The 13685-nt window shown below is 47.9% G+C and overlaps 1 non-coding gene across 1 annotated transcript; it reads right to left on the bottom strand.

Annotated features, from left to right (window-relative positions):
• Positions 1–9838: 9838 nt before the first annotated feature.
• On the bottom strand, positions 9839–9911 carry TRNAF-GAA (transfer RNA phenylalanine (anticodon GAA)). Its single transcript has one exon. It is a non-coding gene; the product is annotated as a tRNA-Phe (tRNA).
• Positions 9912–13685: the final 3774 nt, after the last annotated feature.

The raw sequence follows: 13685 nt of genomic DNA, 5'->3' as shown, positions 1-13685 counted from the left end.
GTTATACCATGGGTTGGAAGGGGAACTACGTCCCTTGGACCATTTGAGAGGGATAAGGGCATCTAGTCCCTTTGTGATCCAGTCATGGAAGGCAGCATATGTAGTGTTGATATCCATGTGTGCCTTATGCCGGAATTCTACAAGAGCGGATTGTAGGTCACTGGTAGAGAGTTTGTGCCATGATTTTTTAAGGTGTCGAGTGGGTTCGGCTTTCTTGAATGTTTCTGTGATCAGTATGCTGAGTTTGATAAGGTAGTGGTCTGTCCATCCCATTGGTTTGGGAGCTTCGGCCGTAGTCTCCAAGATGTTAGTGAAGATGGGGTCTAGTGTATGCCCGGCTGAGTGGGTGGCGGCCTGGATCAAAGGGTAGAGTTGTAGGGGTGCTAAGTCCCCCAAGAGGTTTTTAATTGTGGGATCTTGAGTTAGATCGAAATGGAGATTAAGGTCTCCTAATATGGTGAAGTTGGCCGAGCTCACCACTAAGGAGCTTGCCACTTCAAGGAGAGCTTCAATAAATTTAGAAGCCAGACCGGGGGGCCTGTAGATGTATAGTCCAGATAGGGAGAAATGGGGCCCCGTTGTGATATTAAATCGAGCACTCTCACAGCTCGAGATAATTTTAGTATCTTTAGTAAAGGAGCAGGTGAAGTGTTTTCTGTAGATTACAGCGATGCCGCCTCCTATGGCGTCTTTATTTAGCGATTTCATTAAGTAGCTATCTGGTAGTGTGAGGTTCGGTATACTAGTCATATCGTCACGGAGCCAGGTTTTGCATAGAAAGAGGATGTCAGGGTTCTCTTCAAGTAGGAGAGTATTTACTTCTAGGTGGTGTTTAACGAGAGACCTGACATTAAGTTGGAGGATGGTAAGGGGGTTTAGATTGTGCGTGCCTAAGAGGTGCCTAAGTGGGCTGGGGCTGGGTGTAGAGAAATGGCAGGACTTATATTGGAGGCATGTCTGTCCGAGGGTTCCTGATATCTCCTCGCAGTTCTGTCCGGGGTTCAGAGCGACTAGAGATTTCCTATCATAGTGACGGGTTTCTCGTGGAGATTGGCCAGGGGGATAGGCGAGAGGCGATGTCTTGGCGATGATGGGCGCAGACGGGCTTGCCTTAGGCGCGCCTTCGGCGCGCAATCGTCGCGCCCGCTGTGCTCGCCCGCTGTGCTCGCCCGCTGCGCGTCCGAAAGACACACATGATTTATGGAGAGAAGGTGACGGGGGAGAGGGGCGTGGCCTAGGGTGCGGCGGGAAGAGGCGGCAAGAATTGTTTCAACTGAGTGTCTTCGGCAGCGCAAAGAACCTCTGCGAAGCTGAGGCCAAGAGGCCGGAGATGTGGACGGTGAGGTTTTTAAATCAACACACACACATTCACTCGGATTCTCAGTTTGTTTTAAAAAGCAAAGTATTACAATTCGTGACTCACAATAGTTAAAAATAACAAGTGCTCGTTGCCTAGAGCTCCCGGCTTCCGCCTCAGGAGATGTGATCTTCTAACAAGACGCTGGGCTTTCACATCTTTTGTAGTCCGGGGGCGTGGCCTCAAAAAGGGGCGTGGCCTAGGGTGCGGCGGGAAGTGGCGGCAAGAATTGTGTGTGTGATTAGCATGTAGCCTCTACGCCCTCATGTATGCATGCAATAATATCTATTTGGGCCATGCAGAGTGCCCTTGTGAGGTCCCCCCCCAGTTTGGGATGTAGGGGGATTACAATTGGTCCTGAGTCTGTGTATTGCTACTGTTCTGATAGATGTTGGTACATGCCACTGTGTAACTGGTCATTTACCCTACTTTTCTCCCATACCTGCAGCTCAAGGTACACCAGCGTAAGGCCGTGTGGAGGGCCACTGCTGCAAAGGTACGAGCCCTGCGGATAATTAACAGCCGTCGCACCCACTGCCACAAGAGGTGGGATGACATCAGTGGCTTTACTATCCCAAAATGGCCACCAATGCTTCTAAACATGTTGTTCATGATGGAAATTTAAATAACGGTACCCTATGTACAATGCTATTGCAATATGGCAACCCGCTGCTAAGTTTAATTATTATTATTATTTTTTCTACTTTTATTCTTTTGATTTATAATGCTTACATAGGCGCTGGAAGTAGTGGAAGGTGCTGCAGTCCCCCAAAATAGCCATGCCTGAATTCAGAAGGTGAGTGCGCAATAAAGATGCCTTAAAAGTTGTGTTTTGTGTCACATTTGCTGTTCATTAAAGACAGGGGTATATTTTCTGACAAACTGTAGCTTAATATTTTAATTTGGAGATCATGGTTACTTTCCTTTCTCTTGATGCAAATTGAGAGGATTTGGTAGAGTGCACTATGGGACAGTCTTGCAAGCATACAGAGAGCCTGTTTTTTTCTAACACAAAATAAAATTCAAACAGATATTATTGAACTGTACAAATATTAAAAATTCACCACCAGTTAGGAAACAAAAAATAAAGCCCATTTTTACGTAATTCCTAAGTGTGAGTAAAAGAAAGATTAAATACAATAGAGACCGTTTACTTGGTGATGCGCAGATGAAAAATACTCACTGAAACCTCACACATTCTCTATGGTTTCTGCCATATATTCCAAAGCAACACCCATGGTTTTTTACACAGCCCCAGATTCACACAGGGGCGGCTCCTCGTCCGCTATGGCGGAGGAGCGTCGCCCCACTGATTTTAAGCAGTGAGAAACATAAAATGACAATAACTTAAAGTTATTGTCATTTTGTGTTTCGGGTCCTGCTAATTTGCGGCAGCCGGGTGGGCGGGGCTGCTCTGCTCTCCAAGCAGGGCAGGGGAGGAGTGGTTTTCCCACTCCTAGGTGCGCAATGACTGTTTGGTTGGCCCTCTCGGGTGGCCCAAACCTTTCATGCGCACTTCACTATTCTCAATGCAGACTGCATTACAGCCTGCATGGAGAACATGCCCACCCCTCCATCCCCTGGCTGAGCGCCACGTCACAGCACTGTGGCCAATCACAACGCTGCATTGCAGTGTTGTGATTGGCCTTGGGAAGAGAGCCTGGCTGCCTGCTTGCTGTTCCTGTCGGAGACAGGAGAGCAGGAGGAGAGAAGATGCAGACCCGGCCTCAAGGTACATTTTTAACGTTTTTTATTTCCAATACCCCCTACTCTCCCGCCTCTGCACCACTGCCACCCCAGCCGTCCACCGCATCCGCGTCACCACCCGCGAGCTATTCCAGCCACGACTGAATGAAGTAATTCCGGTGTTTTAATGTGACTTTGTTCTTCATAAAAATACTTTGAATTTTATTTTGTTGTCAGAGAGGTTTTCTCTTATAATTCGTTTTCCTTTTAAACAATTTGTTTTCTCTTAAAATTTGGTTTTTCTTTAAATGTGTTATTCTTTGTGATGAGCTAACCTTAGCCTTCGTGTAAAAGCAATTGATTCACCCGACGGAACCACTTTTGTCTTTAATCACACATACCCAGGTTCTGAGGGACACAGGGTCACCCCTTTTGGTATAAACATGGATTTATAGCATAGCATAAATCTGGGGCAGTACTAAAACTAATGCATTCCCAAAGCAGATGCAGCATGGAAAAAAGACAAGCATTGGCATAGCCAATAGGTCTCGCCTTTGGGACCTTATAAGTGTTTAGCCATGCAACAGTTGTTGTTGCACCAAGGATATTGCGCAGCATAACTAAATACTTATAAGGTCCCAAAAGCGAGACCTATTGGCTATGCCAAGGCTTGTTCTTCAAAGAATCTTGCCCTGATTACCTTGAATATTTCTCAAACAGAGAGTTTTAAATACTGTTTCCCTTTAATTTATTTTTATTGTGAGTGGTGTTTGGGAATCTATTACAGACATTTTGCAGAGAAATGTTGTGTTTATGTTTCAAGCAACATCCATAAAAAAGTTTATTTTACATTAAATAGGATCTCGCATATGAAAAGTGGGAGGGTGTCACAGTGATTATTTGCTGTGATATTAGTGATCTGCTGCTGTGTTACAAAATTGAAAACTAATTATCCCTGAATATTAGATGCAAACACTTTCAGATTTGGATGAGTGCACCTGTGCACTGTCAGTGACCTGTACAAAGAGGGCATGAAAGAGCTGAAATTGGATCATAAAAGCTGTTCTGTACAGGGCCCCTGCCAAAATCCTTAAGATGTCCCTGCATCCTTCAAGGGTCAGGATCGTATGCTTCCTGTTCCTCACTCACTCAGCGGCAGCCAGGTTGTTAAAAGTGGGGAGCAGGGCCGGATTGGCCATAGCGGGCACCGGGCAATCCCCGGTGCGAAGCATGGGTGGGGGCCGGTTTTGTTTTTTGCAGCATAGCTGCAAAATCAGCCCTGTACCAAAATCGGCCGAAAACCGGCCCCGGCAAAGAGACATGTATTTCTCTGGCTACTTCTATGGCATATCATCTGAAGAGAGGGAGGGATGCACATGTACCACATGATCCCAAAAAGAATTTATAACTCAGAAACAATTAGTCATGGCATATGTAGCAAGGGTACGCCACCCACAATGTCACAAACAGAATTTGTGGGGTTTCGCGGATCCAGTACATAGTTTATTCTAGAATAAACAGTTTCCTCAGGGATCACACCTAATGACGTAGTAATTAATCTTTTTTCCTAAAGATACCTGAAATATGTTCTTAATATATTGTGCATGACACTAATGATGTTCTGTTTTGAACTGGGGTTGGAGTGAAATAAAACCATACGTCCTTAAAGTTGGGCAATTTCACATGTTGCAAAGAAATGCTTAGCCCCCGAGTTTTCACAGATGCATAATTTAATTCTCCCAACATCCTGCCCTCCAGACAGATGTCCTCCCCAATATAATATAACATCTAGCTACAGGTATTTGCATTGCTGTCACTGGGGCTGCACTTGCTCTGAGTGACAGACAGTAGGGCAACACAATTGTGAGAAGTTCGCCTGGTATATGATGTTCACTATTCTAGTGAGCACCTTGCACCAGTCCAAACAACCCTTATGGTGATGGTTGTAAAGTCAACCTTATAGACCAGCTATCCTAGTGGTAGCATGGACAAAAGCAGTCTTAGGCTAAACTCAAGAGGGCATGTGAAGCCAGCTGTTTTACCATATGCAAACCTTTTAATACCAAATGAAATGACAACACACAGATTATATATTCAAAATATATATGTATTTATTTCTAAATTAATCCCCTTAACTCTTTATGAGCTGAGGAGCACAAGCCTATAACAAATACCTTAATATAACATACAAAAGTTGCACAAATATGGATAGGCCCTGGTGGCCCTTAAAACCATATACTAAAATAGTGGAATAAGAACCACGTCACGAACAATGGTAAGGCCTAGGGCCTTGGGAATCGCTGGGGCTACACTGTACTAACAGCAGTTAGGGAGCAGGAGGCCCACAGGATGCGGGTGCAGTGTTTAAATGCACAAGCGTGCACCTATAGAAGTCAATGGGTGCGTAAAGTTAGAAAGTTGCAGATTTGGAAGTCTTCCGACTGGACTAGAACTTAACCACTTAAAACTATGACACTAGGACTGTAAATCTCTACAGGAGCACCGCAGTACTCGTCTTACCTCACCCACAGGAAGCGGGTGCATAGGTGTCAAAGTGTGTCGGGTTTCGTCGTGGAGTTCTATGGAGCCTTGGAGAAAAGATGCTGCAGGCGACCAGGAGAGAAGAGTCCGGTTGGATCCAAGGGTGGATCGAAGATTTAGAGTACCTGAAAGCAGAGGGGACAGAGTCTGGGTCACTAGCCCGTGACCAGGATGGAACCAGGAAAGAACCAGGTGATGTTGGGTTGCGATCAGGTGATGTCGTGAAGCTTGTCTCCGCTGCCACGTGGATCAGGAGGTGTCGACGACAACCAGGTGCTGGACACGGACTGTCCCACAAAGGTTCTTGCTGTCGGCGGTGTCGGATCTCGATTCGGAGTCAACAGGCCTTGGCAAATGCAACCCACGCAGGCATCAAAGATGGCTTCTGGATCAGACCAGCAAGGTCTGATGGGCTGCTCCTTTTCAGGGGAGCAAGGGCCAGTCTGGAGCAACCAGACCAGCATTAGAAAATCAAAGGTTCATCGTCACAGAGGCCACTAGCCAACGGGCAAGAGACCAGACAGATGCATCGAGCGGGAAAATGCAAAAGGGCTCCATGCAGCACTCGGTGAGTGTGGAGAGGTGATCTTTGGTGCAAAGGATGCTCGGGGCTGGGGCTTTTCAATCCCCAATGCACAGCTTCGAGGGTGCCTCAGAAGCTACACGGAAAGCCCTTCACTGGTTTTCCAAGATGGCCGGTCCCACGTCTCTCGTCGCCTTGACGGGTCTCAGCTTTGCTGTGGCTGTGGATCGAGATGTTGGATGTCTGGAAGTCTGGGTCTTGTCAGGTTCTGTCATTCGAGCTCCGGCAGGAGCAATGATAAAGCAAACCATTGAGCGATTGATGTTGCCTGCTTGCACAGGGTGGTCACTCCTTGACCACAAGGGAGATTCTTCAGTCTTCTACGTCGAGTAGGATGTCGAAGGGTCCAGAGTTTCATATCAGAGTTTCAGTCAGGATTATCTAAAGTCTAAGGACACAGCTCCTACCTTTATTCTAAATCAAGGGGCTGGATTACCTGCTAGGTCCCTTCTTTGGGTGGGACCCAGGAAGGGGGTGGTTACACCCCTTTCCCCTTGTCCAGTTTTGCGCCAGAGCTGGGGCTGGAGTGCCCCAGCACCGGTTTGAACTGGCCTATGCATGGGACACCTTGTGTGCCCCAGGCAGTGTCTAGTTTAATTCAGCCCTCCCTGCCCCAATCCACTATCTCCTGTCTGGGGTGGTGCTAGCACCTCCCTGTGATAGGAAACCTATTGTCCAGGCTTCCCCTGCCGGAGTTTCGTTCAGCAGCAGGAGGCCAGACTTGTGTCTATGGCAGCAGCATCCATTTTGTGATGCTGAGGCTCTGGTTAACTTTAACCGGGATTAATGGAAGTAACATGTCTTCTCCCTCTAGAAGGGTGGAATGCTACCCCCGTCACCAGAATTGGCGAGGGGGTAGTATTCCAAAACGTATGACACCTTACACGACATGTAACCAAACCAAAGATAGCATTTAACCGCGAGGTTCATAATGAAATTAAGAGTATATGGTATGGCAATATCCTAGAACAGCTATAAGGACATGGTTCCGAAAGCTGCAGACAGGCTCAGCTCATGCTAGAGCACCATCTCACTTAAAACCAAGCACTCTGCCTCCAGGATTGTTAAGGCCTGCCATAGGAGTGACTTATAGGTGTATATGTGTCCAGATTATAAGGTTAGACATAGGTATACTATATCTAAGCAAGGGGTGATTACACAACCTTGCCCCAGCTGAGTGATCAGCCAGTTGTGTCAGTTTGGATGGCCAGCCAGGGGTGGCAAAAGATATGCTGCAGCCCCTGGTAGGCCTTGGATGCACCTATGCCCTGGGTACCTATCGTACACTGCACAGGGGCTCATAAGGTGATCCAATCCCAATTGGTTATGTACCTAGGGTACATGGAGTCCATTTTACAGGTAGAGCAGATAGCCTGGGGCCCTGATTAGCAGGATCCCAGGCCAACTAAGTCGAAAACCAGCTAAACACAAGGCCAAAAAATCTGGGGTAACCATAGTCAGGTATCCACCTTCCTACAACAATGTCCTCTGATTGGCAGGTGTGGCATGTGCTTTCCCAACTGCAGGATGTCCGGGAACAGAGAAAGGAGCAAGGAAATGGAGCCACTTCGTTTATTCAACGACATACGGCTGCGAGAAGCGCCCATTAACTGTGCGCATTTGCAGGAACATTCCCTTCACAGACCCCCCCGACCGTTTTTCTGCCCCAATTAATTTACACACTTTTGCCAGTTTCGCGGTTTACGACCGTGGTGGTGTATTTTTTTTTAAATAGCGCCCTTTCAAGAACTCGCAGTTTCCTGTTCCGCAAGTGCGCTTCTATGCTCATTTAATATACTATTATAAATATTAACTAAAGAAGAATAGTGCTACCATCCAAGTCAAATTCATCTTATCTCACCATTCTGGTCTTACTCGTTCGAGAAAAAAGAAAAATACCAGAAGCCATGCACCTTAATGCTCTAGGGTATTATTTTTGGGAACCCCTCCGCTAAAGGTATGTATGCCTATTGCCAAAATGGAGGGTGCAAACAGGAAGTCATCTTGAGGTTCCGAGGAAATCTTTTATAGTGAACTACTCGCAAATACAAGAGTAGATGAGATATCCAAACTATGCAAATCTGTTTGTTTATGCTTATGTACCATGTGTACTTCTTTTAAAAAGGATTACTGGCTGGCTTTAACATATGTGTTGAAAGGCGCTTAGCTTGAGCTTTGATGTGTCAGCGAAGCCACCATAAGTGTCAGATTACTTGATCCTATAATGACTTTTGGACCACATCAATCTCGCGCCCTATTTTCAGAAGTCTTTGTCGGGCCTGTTGATGGTCTGTCAGGTCGTGACATGTGAACACTGGAGCAAGCAGTCGCGAGATGCGCTTTGTTCACGTGTACTTACTCAAAATATATTTAGAGAGTCGTATAGCGCCGCGTGTCTCTTCGCAGTTACTTCACAGTGCTGCATGTTTATGGGTTAGGCTCAGTATTTAGTCAGCAGGGGGAGGAGGCCTGCACAATTCCCTTGCGGGAACGTGCAACCATATGGTGCCATCATATGGCGTTGCGCGCTCCCGCAAGGAAATCGCCGGACATGCACGCGTTGCCATTGAAGGCAATGGAACGCGTGCACGTGTTTGGCTGAAAAGCCGAAGCGATAGGTATAGGTCCTTTTGCCTATGCAGCTGCATAGGCGAGACCTAAAAAGGAAAAGAATAGGAGAAATGTTTACATTTCTCCTCATTTATTCCTTTTTTCCACAAGTGCTGTAACACATAGAAGGCGGAATACGCCTCCTTTGATTGTTTTTGTGCAGGAAGGTCTTCCTGCACATAAACAATCATGTCAATGACACAGACACGGTGGTGTAAGGGTGCATGCGTTGGCACTAGGCTGCAGTTTGTGCACCTGTGCACCGGCAGACAGGACAGGAATGTGCCGTAGCTTGTAGAAACGGCTTCTTCCTTCTCTTTTCTTTTGACGCAATGCAACGCACCTAGAAGGCTTGTGGCACCGCCCTACTCCAAAATATTGTAAATCGGCTACTCATTTTGGACTTGCATCGCTATTGCACCAAGTTGCGTGGTGCAAAGAGTGACGCAACTCCGCTCGTAAATAGGTCCCTTTATTCCTGGGAGTGAGGATATCAGCCGCAGTCTGTGCAGGTAACAGCGGTGTGGCCGAGTAAGGGGGGATTTTGAAGGACGATGCAGAAGGGATATTAAATAAATAATTAATTTTCCCTCTTCATCGTCCGTTGAAACCTCTCCACAACCCGGCCCCACCGGCCCCACCGCCCCACCGCCCCTCCGCTGTTGCCTGCACGGCCGCGGCTGGAGGATATGTTCCACTCTGTGGACGTCACAATACATGGGGTCCACGGTCATTGAGCGTGATAGGGCCCAGGGTGTGAGGCTCACACACAATCAGTGGATTCTGCTCTGAGGCACTGGGTGATCAGCTCCCCGTGTGTGATTGTGCCTGCAGTGTGTGAGTGACATCACTCACGGTGGGATAGTGCACCTGTGCACGAGGTGTGAGACCCACAAACAACAGAGGGATGGTACCGGAAGTATGTATCTTTGCAAGAAACGTATAAATAATAAAAATGAGGAGGAAGGAAGGACAGAAGAATAAAAAGGTTATTGTTGTTAATTCAACCTTTTCTTCCCCAAGTTTCTAAACGCGTAAAGTTTGAGTCAACAAAAGGCATCTGCCGAAACCCGGGATCGAACCAGGGACCTTTAGATCTTCAGTCTAACGCTCTCCCAACTGAGCTATTTCGGCCGCGTCTGTCCTATCGGTGTGACTGTTCTCATTCCAGTGACCCCAGTGGTGGTCTTCAGCGCTACAGAGTTTCTGGGTTCACGGGTCTCATTATCCCCCTGCCCCTCTCTCTGGTGAGTGCCTGCGCCTCTTTCTTCCCAGTGCCCGGAGCCTGGCACAGAATACACAGAGCAGGGTCCTGGTGCCCAGAATATGCCCATCACAACCACAGCGACAGGATATCACTACGAAGGGCGCCTGGGGTCGTTATTGTACCCCTAAAATACACATCACAATGACTGTGCCAGAGAATAAGCCTTTGAAATACACTTCTGCACCCAAAGATGCCCCCGCCAGGTGACTGTGCCACAGAATGTGCCAATCAGAACCAAGGCGCTTTAAACGCGTCCATTCGAATTATTGAGCCAAAGAAAATACACGGGACATTTAAAGTGCCACAGAATTCCCGCATCTCGGGATGCACCAATCAGAGTGAAGGAGGGCAGAGACGTCCTTCTAACTTCACTCTGCACAGAAACAACCCGAACTTTACAAATATAACTAAGGCCCTTCTTAGAGAGACCCCCTTGTGTCTGGATGGGGTCTCAGCCCTGCTGCTGGGTCCAGTGTGCACCCCCACGGCTCACCTTTCTGTCCCCGAGGTTGGTTTCAATAAAAGTTTTTATCCCCTGTTCTCAGTTTCAACGCGAGTGACATAAAACAAACCCCTCCTGGCTGCTGATGTGTGGGGGGGGGGGGGGGGGAGGGTCGCTGCCCCGCCCCCTCCTCCAGCTGTTTCTGCACCTGGCTCGGTGGTGCAGGGCTCACTTTCTTGCTTTGAGTGCGTTAGGGTATGTTTGTAATCAAATGCAAAACCAACCCTGGTTATTTCAAAGTCACTTGTTTCGTGACTCCCACTTTTCAAAGTATCCATTTATTGAAATATGACTTTATACAAGGAAAAGAGGGCTCGTCCGAAAAACCCGGGACCTCTCGCACCCTAAGGGAGAATCATACCCATAGACCAACGAGCCAGCTGACAGCAGGGGCATATTTAATGCAATATATCGGGTGTCCCTGAGCGACTGAATAATGTTGAGTGATGATGTGGCGTTCAGTGATGCTGTGGTAGCGCAGAGTGATCTTGTGGTGCCCCTGAGTGATGCTGTGGTGCCCCTGAGTGATGCTGTGGTGGTACGATAGATAGATAGAGTGAGGGCGGTAGATAGCTAGAGGGAGGGCGAAAGATAGATAGAGTGAGGGCGATAGACAGATAGAGTGAGGGCGATAGATAGATAGAGTGAGGGCGATAAATAGCTAGAGGGAGGGCGAAATATAGATAGAGTGAGGGCGATAGACAGATAGAGTGAGGGCGATAGAAAGATAAAGTGAGGGCGATAGATAGAGTGAGGGCAATAGATAGATAGAGTGAGGGCGATAGACAGATAGAGTGAGGGCGATGGAGATAGATAGAGTGAGGGCGATAGATAGAGTGAGGGCGATAGATAGATAGATAGATAGATAGATAGAGTGAGGGCGATAGATAGATAGATAGATAGATAGATAGATAGATACATAGATACATAGATACATAGATAGATAGATAGATAGAGGGCGATAGATAGATGTGTGTGGCTGTGTGTGTGTGTGGTTGTGTGTGTGTATGTGGTTGAATGTGTGTGTGTGTGTGGTTGTATGTGTGTGGTTGGGTGTGGTTGTGTGTGTGGTTGTATGTGTGCTTGTGTGTGATTGGGTGTGGTTGTGTGTGTGGTTGGGTGTGGTTGTGTGTGTGTGTATGGTTGTGAGTGTGGGGTTTCATGTGTGTGTGTGTGGTTGTGTGTGTGGCTGTGTGTGTGTGGTTGGGTGTGTGGTTGTGGTTGTGTGTGTGGTTGTGTGAGTGGTTGTGTGTGTGGATGTGTTTGTGGTTCAGTGTGTGGTTGAGTGTGTGGTTGTGTGTAGTTGAGTGTGTGGTTGTGTGTGTGGTTGTGTGTGGGGTGATGTGTGTTTGTGTGTGGGGTGATGTGCGTTTGTGTGTGGGGATGTGTGTGTGGTTGTGTATGTGTGGCTGTATGTGTGTGTGTGCGTGGTTGCATGTATGTGTGTGTGCGGTTAGAGAAGGATGAATGTGGAAGAGAGCAGCAGATCAGCACAGCAGAAGACAACAGGGAGTTAAAGAAGGAGGCGGGTGGAAGAGAGCAGCAGATCAGCACAGGAGAAGAGAACAGGGAGTTAGAGAAGGAGGCGGTGGAAGAGAACAGCAGATCAGCACGGGAGAAGAGAACAGGGAGTTGGAGAAGGGGGTGGGGTGGAAGAGAGCAGCAGATCAGCATGGGATAACAGAACAGGGAGTTAAAGAAGGAGTGGGTGGAAGAGAGCAGCAGATCAGCACAGGAGAAGAGAAAAGGGAGTTAAGAAGGTGGTGGGGTGGAAGAGAGCAGCAGATCAGCACACGAGAAGAGAACAGGGAGTTAAAGAAGGAAGCGGGTGGAAGAGAGCAACAGATCAGCATGGGAGAAAAGAACAGGGATTTAAAGAAGGAGGCGGGGTGGAAGAGAGCAGCAGATCAGCACGGGAGAAAAGAACAGGGAGTTAAAGAAGGAGGCGGTGGAAGAGAACAGCAGATCGGCACAGGAGAAGAGAACAGGGAGGTAAAGAAGGAGGTGCGGTGGAAGAGAGCAGCAGATCAGCACAGGAGAAGAGAACAGGGAGTGAAAGAAGGAGCAGGGTGGAAGAGAACAGCAGATGGGCATAGGAGAAGAGAACAGGGAGTTAGAGAAAGAGGCGGGTGGAAGAGAACAGCAGATCAGCACAGGAGAAGAGAACAGGGAGTTAAAGAAGGAGGTGGGGTGGAAGCGAGCAGCAGATCAGCACAGGAGAAGAGAAGAGAACAGGGAGTTAGAGAAGGAGGCAGGGTGAAAGAGAGCAGCAGATCAGCACGAGAGAAGAGAAGAGAACAAGGGAGTTAGAGAAAGAGGTGGGTGAAAGAGAGCGACAGATCAGCACAGGAGAAGAGAAGAGAACAGGGAGTTAGAGAAGGAGGTGGGGTGGAAGAGAGCAGCAGAATAGCACAGGAGAAAAGAACAGGGAGTTAAAGAAGGAGGTGGGGTGGAAGCGAGCAGCAGATCAGCACAGGAGAAGAGAATAGAACAGGGAGTTAGAGAAGGAGGCAGAGTGGGAGAGAGCAGCAGATCAGCACGAGAGAAGAGAAGAGAACAAGGGAGTTAGAGAAGGAGGTGGGTGAAAGAGAGCGACAGATCAGCCCAGGAGAAGAGAAGAGAACAGGGAGTTAGAGAAGGAGGTGAGGTGGAAGAGAGCAGCGGATCAGCAGAAGTTAACAGGGAGTTAAAGAAGGAGGCGGGGTGGAAGAGAGCAACAGATCAGCACAGGAGAAGAGAAGAGAACAGGGAGTTAGAGAAGGAGTTGAGGTGGAAGAGAGCAGCAGATCAGCACTGGAGATGAGAACAGGGAGTTAAAGAAGGAGGTGGGTGGATGAGAGCAGCAGATCAGCACTGGAGAAGAGAACAGGGAGTTAAAGAAGGAGGCGGGGTGGAAGAGAACAGCAGATCGGCACAGGAGAAGAGAACCGGGAGTTACAGAAGGAGGCGGTGGAAAAGAACAGCAGATCAGTACAGGAGAAGATAATAGGGAGTTAGAGAAGGAGGCGGGGTGAAAGAGAACAGCAGATCAGTACCGGAGAAGAGAAAAGGGAGTTAGAGAAGGAGGCGGATGGAAGAGAGCAAAAAGATCATCATAGGAGAAGGCAACAAGGAGTTAGAGAATGAGGCGGGTGGAAGA

The sequence above is a fragment of the Lissotriton helveticus genome, chromosome 1_2 (assembly GCF_964261635.1).
Source record: "Lissotriton helveticus chromosome 1_2, aLisHel1.1, whole genome shotgun sequence".
Taxonomy (NCBI): domain Eukaryota; kingdom Metazoa; phylum Chordata; class Amphibia; order Caudata; family Salamandridae; genus Lissotriton; species Lissotriton helveticus.
This window is presented reverse-complemented; position numbering and strand designations above follow the sequence as displayed.